Here is a 13,186-nt window from a genome sequence, read left to right on the forward strand (position 1 = left end):
TGCAGTCACAGCTGTCTGTTCAGACAGACTGGCTCCAGGGACTGATTCCATTGCACGCATGCTCACAATCACTTTCCTCACTGACAGAAAGGAAATCTCACTTCAGAGAAAGCAATTTCTTTTACAAAGGAACAGCCAGGATTTCTTAGAGTTATGGTATTTATAAACAGCAACTGCTACAAAATAAAGCTTACAGAAAGTCCCACATTGCACATAAGTTGAACACAGAAAATAATTGTTCCACAAAAGTTCCAGAAGCTGTTCTGTATTCTGTGATCAGCAACTCAGTCCAGGATTTTTCTCCCCATCAATGAGGGCATATTAGAACCAACCAACAGACTCCGGCCACAAGTATGTTTTTAAGTAAGTGCAAATAAAAAAAAGTCCGGTGGCTCCAAAGGGCTCTGAATGATTTTATGTCCACCAAAAGATGAGAGATGAAGTCCACAGTTTAGGACAAATCCATTTCTCAAAAATTACTCCTAAATGCAAAGGTCCAGTCCTAACCTGTATTCCTTACCAATATTTCAACTTCCTGCTTTATTTGGAAAAATAACTGCCTCTCCTGGGAGATCATTTCCTTTGTAAGCCAGTTACTGAGAAGTTAGTGTGTGGTGGTTGGAAACAAAAGTCTACAATTTATATTTGTTTGTTTATTTTGGGAAGGGAAATAAAGCCACAGAAAAGGTAGCATGACAAATAGATGTATGATAAGCACACCAGAACACAGGAGAGATGTGGGGTCCGTCCCTGTACCCCGCCATCAGAACACTGCTTACTCACTGCAGGGAAAAAAAATTTGAATGCGTGTGTGTGTGTGTGAGAATGGGGGTGTGCGTGTGTGTGCGCACATGCGCGTACTGGTAGAAGGTGGCAGAAATCAAAGCGAAGAGAAAGCAAAAAAGACAGGGAAAAGAGACTGCATGTCCCTACCATACTGGACTTAAAAAGCCCATGAGTAATACCTTCTGGGGCACCCAGCTGTGACAAACTTTTCAGTCTTTGTATGCAGGGAAGATCATCTCTCTCCATTTTTGAGAGGGTAAGTGAATTGCAAAAGATTCCAGGTAAATAAACAATACCTATACTGATTTCCAAGCTGTCTGATAAAAGCATTATCGGTGTCAATGAACTTAAGAAGTGGAACTCATTGTTTAGGGAGTTTGAAGGTTTTTAAGTACGGGTAGACAAACACCTCTCAGGAATAGTGTAATTAAGGGGTCAGCATGCAAAATAGCAAGAAAAGCCATTTTTTCGAAGTCGGGAAAAAAACTCAATAATTCAAGATCCACAATGTATGTGCTTATGAGAAAGTCCTTAATAAAAAAAATCAAACCATACTTTTTGTAACACCTATTTTAAGAACAGCACGTACACATTGATTTGTAATGCAATACATGATTACTGCAGGACATTCAAACTTTTTACATACTCTGTTTCCTCACACTTTGTGTATGTTTGTACCACTATTTTCCTGACTTTAACTTCTGAACCTTCTCTCTCTGTGGTGGACACTAGGGGGAGTTATCCACCATTTCAAGATCACATCTTGTTTGCTGTGTATATTAGTTGTTCATTTTGGGGCCTTTAGACATTTACTATTTATCGAAAATAATTATTTTGTTTTTAACTTTGCAGTTATAGCATTGGGAGCCACAGAGAAGTCCTTAAAGAGCTGCAGGTTGCAGACCCCTTGTCTAATTACTACTTAGTCTTAGTCTCCTCTCTTTGCTCCGAAGATAGGCTGTTGTTGCTAGCAGTTGGGGAGCAATGGTCTCATCTCTCTCTACAGCAGAAATGGGGAATCTTTTCTGGGTCAGGACTCACTGACCCAAAGAAAAATCTGCTGGGGGCTGCACACAAACCAGTTTTGTTATGGAATTGACCTTTCGGTTCCTTCCAGTTTTGCGACTCGGCTCCATAGTATCATCATCCATATCAGACTCTCCTCCAAAGCATCAACTTCCCATTGGTGATGCTGCAGAGAAGTCACATTGAAGCACTTCTGTTGACACAGCTCAGGAGAAAATTCTCTCTCTTTCTGCAGTAACAATGGTTTCTTCTGCTTCAGACATAAGTCACATGTCCTAGGATATTCCTTTACCTCATCTTGAATAAGGGGACAATTAAAGACTTAAGTATGTCAAAAGCTGTTCCTTTTCCAGGTGACCAGCAGACAATTCTACATACCTTTTGAGCACCACAGGCTGCCAGTAGGGTTTGTCAGGGTGCCTGCTGTTCTTATTCCCTGGGTTTCCTTGTATATCAGCAGTTCTTCTTCGAGTGGTCCCTGTGGATGCTCCACATTAGGTGTCGGGCTCGCACCCACACCACAGATCAAAGATTTTCAAGCTGTATCTCGTCGGATCACACATGCGTAGGAGCACGCTGGTCCTTTGTGTGCTTTTGTTCATGTGTGTCATCCAGTCTGCACCAGTTCCCGTCAACCACCAGTGGCTGCAGACGGACTTCGTTTCCTTTCCAACATCTGAAAAGATAAAACCCTTTATTTGCTTCAATGGTTGCTAGTTTTAAGAACTGTTCTTAGAAATTTTTTATCGTATATAGTAACAGAGAAATCCGTGCTAGTCTATATACTATCAAAACAAAAAAGTAGTGAAGTAGCACTTCAAATACTAACAAAATAATGTATTAGGTGATGAGCTTTCATGGGACAGACCCACTTCTTCAGACCATAGCCATACCAGAACAGACTCAATATTTAAGACATAGAGAACCAAAAATAGTAATCAAAATTGACAACCTTGATTTGTCAACCTCGATTACTATTTTTGGTTCTCTATGCCTTAAATATTGAGTCTCTTCTGGTATGACTATGGTCTGAAGAAGTAGGTCTGTCCCATGAAAGCTCATCGCCTAATAAATTATTTTGTCAGTCTTCAAAATGCTACCTTACTGCCTTTTTTTTTTTTTTAATGGTATATAGTTTAAAAAAAAAAAGAGAGAAGAGAGCAGGAGGAAAGCCCTGCCAATAGAACTTTCTTATCTTTAGCATAACCTGGTTGTTAACACTGATCTACAGACTGTTTGTTGTTCTTAGTACCCTCGTTAAGCGTGGTTAAGTTATTCAAAAAAAAACCAAAAAACCACACACACAAGAAAAGGATGTCTCTGGCAGGCTTGAAGAAATGCGAGTCATGCTGTGAAGCTATGCCAGCCTCTGACAGCCACAGCAAATGCATTCGCTGCCTGGGCGAGGCCCGTGTGTCTCAAAAGTGTTGTCATTGCGCTAAACTCACTGCTAGAGTTAGGAAGGACAGAGAAATGAAGCTGCAGGTGATTTTGTTTGATAAGGCTCTTCAGCCTTTACCAACCAAGCTGACTCCTCCGGAGGACCCATTAGCGCCTCAAAAACGAAAAGCGGCTTCTCTGACCTCCTCGGGTCATAAAAGAAAGAGAATGTCTGTCTCCTGCTCGGTCCTTGCCAGTGTTATCCACGAACAGGATGAGCGAGGCATAGAGCCAGGACCCCTCTATCTCTAAATGGGATGCAAAGCCCAGGGAACAGAAGTCAGTGTGTGGGATTCAGACTTTCAAGCATGTGGAGCCTAAGATCCCACAGTCATCTAAGCGACAGGTGCTGGAGACTACAGCACCGAGACAAATAACCCTGGCACTGAGAACATCGGAACCGGAGGCCCCAGAACACAAACTTGTGGTGCCAAAGACCTCTGTGTGGAACTGCAGGCCCCAGCACCGGGCGCACCGATAGACCCCGCAGCAAAATCTTAAGCACCGGGCATGACACCATCTGTATCAGCACCGTCCCAGCTAATTCAGGAACCGAGGAGTGCATGTTCTAAAACACGGCACCGAAGCCCCTCCCTGGACCTCTTTATTATACCATCTCCTTTGTCTCCAAGCTCTCCCCCAGAATTATACATACCAGAACCGCCTTTGACACCACCATCACCTTTCCTTAGGCCACCATCTCTATTCCTGCAGCCTCCTTTCCCTGGCTCAGACGCTCTTTGCCTGACACTCGACAGTCACACCGGCTACCAGGTATCCCCACCTCCGTCTATATCATCTAGAGGGTCTCACCTATCAGCTTCTTTTCGCCATCATGGATACAGGCAACGCTCGTACTCCAGACCCTCATCACCAGGTTCATGTCCTTGCTACTATGTACATCCATACCATTGGGAAGACTATCACTGGGACTGTTGCTCTTCAAGGTCCAATGTGAGATCCCCACATTCATGCCCCTCATACAGACAGTCCTCATCTCCTTCTCCAAGGACGCATCATCTCTCCCCTTCAAGAGAGGGTCCAAGAGAGGACCCAGTTGTAGATTCCGCCCCCCCCTTGGAACACAGAGGGGAGCAAGCAAAGGAAGTGTCTGAGGAGCAGACAGAGGCATACCAAACAGATGCCTCTTCATCCTCTCCGGATGGGGCATTCGTCCTAGGTGATATATCCCCTCCAGATGACCTTACACAGTTTCAGGAACTGTTCAAAAGGGTTGCCCAGTCCCAGGATATACAAGTGGCAGAAGTACGAGAGAGGCAGCACAAACTCCTCAAAAATCTGAGACCTCCTACGTTATCAAAGATAGTCATCCCATTGGATGAGGCCATCACAGAGGCTGCTACTAATATCTGGCAAACTCCAGCCTCTATTCTGCCAATCAGTAAGAGAGCAGACAAAAAGTATTTTGTGCCGTCAAAAGGAATGGAATTCCTATTCAACCACCCCCCCCCCGCCAAATTCCCTTGTCATAGAGTCCTCCTCAGCAGAGGTCAAAGGCACCACAATACAAATCTACAGTGTCAGGCGAAGATGCAGAGACTAGATATATTTAGGTGGAAGGTGAACTCATCCTCCACCCTACTTCTACGTATGGCTAACTACGCCACACACCTCTCCAACCATAATTTTGATAACTATACAAAACTGGTATCACTCACGGACTCCAGATGATAAGAAGCCAATCCTAAAAGTGATAGTTCAGGAAGGGTATGCAGCCTTACGTACAGGACTCCAAATCGCACTGGACGTGGCAGACACAGCAGCAGTGAGTATCCTGGCTGCAGACAGCCAGCGTCTCTTAAGAATTACGAACAAAAGTTGAAGACCCCCCCTTTTGATAGATCAAAACTGTTCGCTGAAACCACACATGTGGATCTCCGCTCCAGCAAGGACTCAAGAACCATGTTAAGAACGCTGGGCATGTATACCCCATACAGGAGGAAGAGGTATTACCCATACCAGCAACACTATGCCTGTCAATCTCAGCGCCCACAATACCAACAGGGTTATGATCTGGAGCGCCAACAACATCAAAGACCACCTGGGTGATGTACCCAGCAAGGCTGTAATCCTGCACCACAGACAGCAGGTTTGACTACTTTGTTGAGGACTGCGATACCACACCCATCACTCAGTGCGAAGAGTCACCTCCTCCCCTGTTTCACCACTGCCACAGGCCGTTCTTCCAGCAGGGGGAAAGTATCACCGGAGACAAATGGGTACTGGAAATTATTTCGCGGGATACACCATCCCATTCTCCACACTGCCACCAACAAAACCCCCTAACCCGTTCCTCCTCAGGGACCGTGTTTCACGAGACATTGTTAAAATAAGAGGTCGATCACCTCATCTCCATAGGAGCGGTGGAGAGAGTCCCGGATGAGATCCAGGGGAAGGGTTTCTGTTCATGTTTACTTTCTCTCAGAAAAGAAGACAGGTGGCTGGAGACCAGTACTAGACTTACGGGCTCTCAGTCGTTACCTGCGCAAGCAGCGTTTCAAGACAGTCACCATTACTTCTATAAAAACAAAAAGCAGTCAAGTAGCACTTTAAAGACTAGCAAAATAGTTTATTAGGTGAGCTTTCGTGGGACAGACCCACTTCTTCAGACCATAGCCAGACCAGAAGAGACTCAATATTTAAGATACAGAGAACCAAAAACAGTAAGCAAGGAGGACAAATCAGAAAAAGATAATCAAGGTGAGCAAATCAGAGAGTGGAGGGGTTGGGGGTGGGGGAAGGTCAAGAATTAGATTGAGCCAAGTGTGCAGACGAGCCCCTATAGTGACTCAGAAAGTTCCCGTCACGATTTAAACCATTACTTCTATAGTTGTATACGTCTATAGTTACACCACTGGACGATGGGGACTGGTTTGCAGCCCTTGACTTAAAAGATGCATACTTCCACATAACCATTCATCCTGCACACGGGCGCTTTATTCGTTTCACCATGGGCACAGAACGTTTCCCGTACAAAGTTCTGCCCTTCCTCTGGTCTTCAGTGCCCAGAGTGTTTATGAAGACACTCTCCAGTAGTATGGCTTACCTGCATCGTCAAGATGTCTTCATCTTTCCATACCTGGACGATTGCCTCTTAAAAGGCAACTCGCGAGTAGAAATGTTATGCATGATAGACATTACTACAAAGCCATTCCACTCCTTGGGCCTCATCATCAACTTCCAGAAATCAACAACAGAACCCATGCCGGGCATAAAGTTCATAGGAAAGCACCTCTACTCCATCAGGGCAAGAGTATATCTACCGGCTGTGCGTTTTGATGCTATCCAGTCACGGATACAGGTACTGGTATGCAGGCCTCCAGTACAAGTATTAACTTGTCTGCAACTTCTGGGACACATGACTGCCACCACATCTATGGAGCAGAATACCAGACTGCAGTTTCGTTGTCTCCAGCACTGGTTGGTGACCGTATATATACCAATGAAACATACCACTCACAAGAAGGTATCACCCATGGCAGAGGTGCAAAAGTTACTGAGGTGGTGGACAGACCCCAGGAACCTACTGTCCAGGGTCAGCTTTCACCAACCGCAAACTGTGGTTTTTCTCATGACAGATACTTCCCACGTAGGCTGGGGAGCGCACATGGGAAGCAGATCAGTGCGAGGGCGATGGTCACACAGAGAGATGGCAGTGCACATAAATATGCTGGAACTAAGGGCAGTGTTCAATGCCTGCGAGCACTTCCTACAATACCTATGACATAGAGTAATCGGTGTCAATATCGACAATGTTACCACAATGTATTATATCAATTGACAAGGCGGAGCCAGGTCTCACGCATTATGTGTGGAGGCCGTTCAACTGTGGAACTGGTGCATTGCAAATGACAATCTTGAGCCTCATACTTACCAGGCATCAGCAGTGTGAAGACCGACCTGCTGAGCAGGCACTTTGCACTCACCCATCCTGATCTGCTTTGTCGTATCTTCAACACCTGGGGGTTTCCTCAAATAGACCTGTTTGTTACCTGCAACAACAAGAAACATCCTCAGTTTTGTTCCAGAGCGGACATTGGTTCAGGCTTATTGGGGGATACTTTCCTTCTATCATGGAAGGGCCCCTTGCTTTACCCATTTCCTCCTCCAGTACTTACCCACAAGGTCCTAGAAAAAACAAGGATAAAGAGGGGATGCTTGATACTTATAGCCCCCGCATGGGGCCATCAGCACTGGTTTCCCCTGCTACAACGTATGTCATACTGCCAACCACTCCCACTCCTGATTGTTCTGGACCTCCTCACACAGAACTGAGGAGCCCTGAGGCACCCTCAACCTCTATCATTACGTCTGAAGGCATGGCTAATCCTTGGCTCAGTGCCATAGAGACTTTATGCTCAGAAAGGGTTAAAGAGGTCCTAGAATGCAGCTGACGGGCCTCCACCCAGAAGATTTATGTGTACGAGTGGAAGCACTTTACTTCTTCCTTGAGTGTCCCCGTGGGTGCTCCACGATAGGTGTCGGGCTCGCCCCGGCACCGCAGATCGGATCTTTCCAGCAGTTTCTGCCAGACCGCGCATGCGCTGGCGCGTGCTGCTCCCCTGCACTCTCCCGGCCACGTGCTCAATCCGGTCCCCGCCAGTTCCTCCTTAACCACCATCAGCTGCAGACGGAATCTGCTCAGGCTGCGGCCCGAGTCAGCGTATGTAGAGTTTTTTTCAGAGTTTTAGAGTTCTCTTTCAGAGTTCTTAGTTAAATTGTTTTTGTTTATTGCAAAAAAATATATATATATGTAGAAAGTCTTAGAAATGAGAGGAGGAGCGGAGGCACCCTGGGGATGTGAAGGCCAGTAGGGCTCCTGCTGCGGCAGGCTGGAGTCTGTGAGAGGGGAAGAGGCACAGAGAAGGTGCTAAGTACCCTATTAACAGCTCAAAGACTCACCGCAATGTCCTCTTCAGGATTCAAGAAGTGTGAGTCCTGCTGCGAAGCTATGCCGGCCTCTGATGGGCATAGTCAATGTATCAGATGCCTGGGGGAATCACACGTCACCCAGAAATGCTCCTTCTGTGCAAAGCTCACGGCCAGAGCCAGAAAGGACAGAGAAATGCGGCTGAAAATGCTGCTGTTTGATAAGGCCCTCCAGCCAGATGTGCCGGAGAGGCCGCAACCGGAGAGACCCACAGGGCTCCATAAAAGGAAGGCGGTGTCCCTCACCCCCTCGGTGCAAAAACGGAGGAAGCTCTCTCCAGCCTGATCCCTGCTGGCTGTCACAGCGAGCGGGACGGGCGTAGCTCACAGCCCCCAGCCGCAGTCACAAGCGAGTGGCAGCGCAGCAGTGCACATGGCAGAGGCTGAGCCTCCGATTACTAAACAGCCGGTCCGCGCATTCAGAGCGGCGGCCAGGCAAGCGCTGGAACCAGTGGAACAGACCCCTGCGGCACCAACGGTGCAGGGCCAACAGGCACGTAGCCTGCAGGCACTGGAGGAGACCACCCGTGCGGCACCGCAGATGAGCGTGTCGAGCGTGGCGCCGACAGCAGGGCCGAGATCCCTGGCATGGGGAGGGGCGGAGCCAGCCCCGCAGGGGAGGGGAAAGGCAGCACCGCAACCCTTCTCTGGACAGGGCTGCAGGGCTGCTCTCAACAAGTCCTCCCCTTATGCTGCATACACCAACCAGGAGACATGGGTCTCCCGCAGCCTACCCAGAGCCTCCTTCCCCATTCCTCCAACCAGCCTCACCATGGCTCGGGCCACCCTCACCTTTTCTGGGATTTGACCCTCTGGAGTACTACCATAAACCAGTTTCACCATTGTCTCAATCATCCAGACGATCTCACTCCCCCAGACATCGGGGGTATGCACCTCGAGAGTGGTCCAGGTCTCCATCCCAGGAACTGTGCCCGTGCTGCCACGGTCGTCCTTATCACGCCGGGCATAGACACCACAGGCATACACCCAGGGGCAGGTCCCCCTCGACCGCCCAGTACCCCCGCGGGCACTCATGGACGGGGACGGAAACACAGCTGTCTCAAGGGGAGCTGATTTTGGAACCCCGAGATTTGCCCTCGCAAGCCTCTAGTGAGAGGGTGTACCACCGGCAGCAGGACCCTGAGAGTTCAAGGGAGGTCTACCCTAGTGGTTCCTCCTTGTCCTCCCCCGACGAGGCTATGGCCCCCGGGGATGTTGCCCCCCTGGACGACCTCAAACAGTTTCAGGAGCTGTTTAAAAGGGTGGCTTTCACGCAAGGCATCCAAACAGCAGAGGTACAGGAGAAGCACCACAAGCTCCTCAAAAACCTGAGGCCTCCGGCCTTGTCCAAAATTGCTATCCCGCTCGACAAAGCAATCATGGACTCTGCTACTACCATATGGCAGACCCCGGCTTCCGCTCCACCTATAAACAATAGGGCGGATAAGAAATACTTCGTCCCGGCTAAGGGCATGGAGTTTCTGTTTAGTCACCCACAACCAAATTCTCTGGTGGTAGAATCGTCTCAGCAGAGATCGAAGACTTCCCAGTACAAAGCGGGGGGAACGGACAGAGATGCCAAGAAGCTAGAGCTATTTGGCAGAAAGGTATACTGCTCCTCCACCCTGCTGCTGAGAGTGGCTAATTATGCAGCACATCTAGCGAACCACAATTTCGACAATTACTCCAGGCTTACTTCTCTCATGGATTCGCTTCCAGAAGATAAGAAGCTGGTGCTGAAGGCCATCGTGCAAGAGGGCTATGCAGCCTCAAGGACGGGAGTCCAGATCGCCCTGGACGTAGCGGACACGGCGACACGCTCAACGGCTACGGCAGTGGTCATGCGCAGGGAATCCTGGCTCCAGACATCGGGTATCCCGAGGGATCTGCAGGCAAAAATTGTTGATCTCCCTTTCGACACGCAGAAGTTGTTTGCAGAGTCAACTGATTCGGTCCTTCATTCCAGTAAAGACTCAAGAGCCACACTCAGAACACTGGGTATTTATACCCCTCCATACAGAAAGAAAAAGTATTACCCTCAACAACGGCGATACCCATACCAACCCCAGCTTGCTCAGTACCAACGGGGATACGACCACGGGTGGCATCAACAGCAACAACAGTATAGAACTCCCAGGCGACGTTCCCAACAAGGCCGTGCATCCTCGGGGCAGGCCCAAAGGGAACAAGTTTGACGGACAGATCGAGGGCTGCACTATTACTACCATTGCGCAATGTCATCCACAATTAATGTTCCATCATCGACTCCGACCGTTCCACTCACAATGGCAAAAGATCACCACAGACAAGTGGGTACTAGAGATCATAGCCACGGGTTACGTGATCCCCTTTCAGTCGCTCCCACCGCCAAGACCTCCGCCCAGGCCTCATCTCAGGGATGCCTCCCACGAGTCGAAACTCAAGCACGAGGTGGACCACCTGATGCTTATAGGGGCGGTCGAAAGAGTGCCAGAGCGACTTCAAGGGGAAGGGTTTTATTCACGATACGTCCTCACAGAGAAGAAAACAGGAGGCTGGAGGCCCATCTTAGATCTTCGAGGCCTCAACCGGTACTTGCGCAAACAATGCTTTCGGATGATCACAGTCGCTTCTATACTCACTGCACTGGACGATGGAGATTGGTTTGCAGCCCTTGACTTACAAGGTGCTTATTTTCATATAACGATCCACCCGGCTCACAGACGTTTTTTCCGGTTTATGGTCGGCAAAGAACATTTCCAATACAAGGTTCTGCCGTTCGGCCTCTCCTCGGCCCCCAGAGTCTTTACCAAGACCCTGGCAGTGGTGTCAGTCTACCTGCACAGACAGCGGGTATTTATATTCCCATATCTGGACGACTGCCTACTGAAAGGGGCCTCGAAAGAGGAGGTACTACGCGTGATATGCGTAACAGCAAACACGTTTTCTTCGCTGGGCCTGGTCATCAACCTTGCGAAATCAAAGATCGACCCCACACAGGACATAGAGTTCATAGGGGCACGCATAAATTCTATCACAGCAAGGGTTTATGTACCCGACGCTTGCTTTTGCGCTATCGGTTCCCTGGTACAAGTCATTACATACAGCCCCACGGTGCTGGTTTTAACGTGCTTGCAGCTGCTCGGCCACATGGCAGCGGCAACGTTCATGGTACAGAATGCCAGATTGCATATGCACAACCTACAACATTGGCTGACGAGCGTTTACAAGCCGGCATCCCATACCGTCCGCAGGGTGGTGTCGCCCATGACAGAGGTGCGCAGATCCCTGCAATGGTGGGTAAACCCCAAGAACATGCTAACAGGGGTACCCTTTCACCAACCACAAATCTCTCTCTTTCTCACCACCGATGCCTCCCACATAGGGTGGGGAGCACATATTGGCGAAAAGGTGACGCAAGGACTGTGGTGCCCTACGGAACAGTCACTGCATATAAATATTCTGGAGCTCAGAGCGGTATTCAACGCCTGCAAACACTTCCAAGACCACATACAGGGCAAGGTAGTCGGGATCAATACAGACAATATCTCCACCACGTTTTATATAAACCGACAAGGCGGAGCTCGATCCCGTGCCTTATGTGCGTAAGCAGTCTGGCTGTGGAACTGGTGCATCGCCAACAATATAACGTTGAAAGCCTCGTACTTACCAGGCGCTCACAACGTGAAGGCAGACCAGCTGAGTAGGCACTTCGCACTCACACACGCGTGGCAGATCCGCTCTGATCTGCTACGACCGATTTTTTTTCATGCATGGGGGTTTCCCCAGATAGACCTGTTTGCCACTCAGCACAACAAGAAGTGCCCCCAATACTGCTCCAGGGCAGGACTGGGACGGGGGTCCCTGGGGGACATGTTCGTGATTTCGTGGAAGGGCCCACTGCTTTACGTGTTCCCCCCCCACGGTGCTCATCCACAAGGTCCTGCAGAAAGCCAGGAGGGAGAGAGCCCGCATGATCCTAGTGGTCCCCACATGGGATCTACAGCAATGGTTCCCCTTGCTTCTCCGCATGTCAGATCGTCCACCGCTTCCCCTTCCGGTAGCGCCGGACCTGCTCTCACAGGCCCAGGGGTCCATAGTGCTTCCTCACCCCCGAGGCCTGCGCCTACAAGCATGGTTAATCTATGGCTCAGCTCCCTAGAAAGTACGTGTACGGAGGGAGTGCAACAAGTCCTGGAAAGTAGCCGAAGGATCTCCACTAGGAAGACCTACAAACAGAAATGGACTCGATTCACTGCATGGTGTTCCACCAAGCAGTTAGATCCCCTTGAAGTGCCTATACCTGTCATACTAGAATACTTACTGGACCTCAAGAGAGGCAGGCTCTCCCTCTCCTCGTTGAAGGTCCATCTCGCCGCTATATCGGCTTTTCAGCATGAAGACGAAGGGCCCACGGTGTTTGCCCATCCTATCGTTACCAGGTTCCTGAAGGGGCTGGTAAACCTGTACCCCCCTCGGAAACCGCTTCCACCATCGTGGAGCTTGGACCTGGTGCTCAGCGCGCTAACGGGACCACCCTTTGAACCCTTAGCCACAGTTTCCCTCTGTCTCCTTACGATAAAGACAACCTTCCTTCTTGCAATCACGTCAGCTCGCAGGGTCAGTGAGCTCGCAGCAGTTATGGCTATGCCGCCCTGCACGGTATTCTCAAAGGAGGCGGTAACCTTACGGCTGCACCCAGCCTTTGTTCCGAAAGTTTCTTCAGAGTTCCATCTTTAACGAACCTATAGTTTTACCCTCGTTTTACCCGAAGCCGCATAGCTCCAACAAGGAGGCACGCCTGCACCTCCTGGACGTGAGGAGGGCGTTGGCCTTCTACATAGACAGAACTAAGTCCTTCCGGAAAATGGACAGACTCTTAGTCTCTCTCGCTCCCAGATCAAAAGGAGGGGGTTTCTCTTCACAGAGAATCTCGAAGCACATTGTGTCCTGCATAAAGATGTGCTATGAACTTCGAAAGACTCCTTTACTGGCCTCGCCTAGG

General features: G+C 49.2%; 1 protein-coding gene across 4 annotated transcripts in view; it reads left to right on the forward strand.

Moving 5' to 3' along the window:
• The window catches only part of PHF20 (PHD finger protein 20), a 230,776-nt gene that overhangs the window by 115,978 nt on the left and 101,612 nt on the right, over positions 1-13,186 (forward strand). The window lies entirely within an intron of this gene.

This window comes from Carettochelys insculpta, chromosome 17 (genome assembly GCF_033958435.1).
Source record: "Carettochelys insculpta isolate YL-2023 chromosome 17, ASM3395843v1, whole genome shotgun sequence".
NCBI classification, from domain to species: Eukaryota; Metazoa; Chordata; order Testudines; family Carettochelyidae; genus Carettochelys; species Carettochelys insculpta.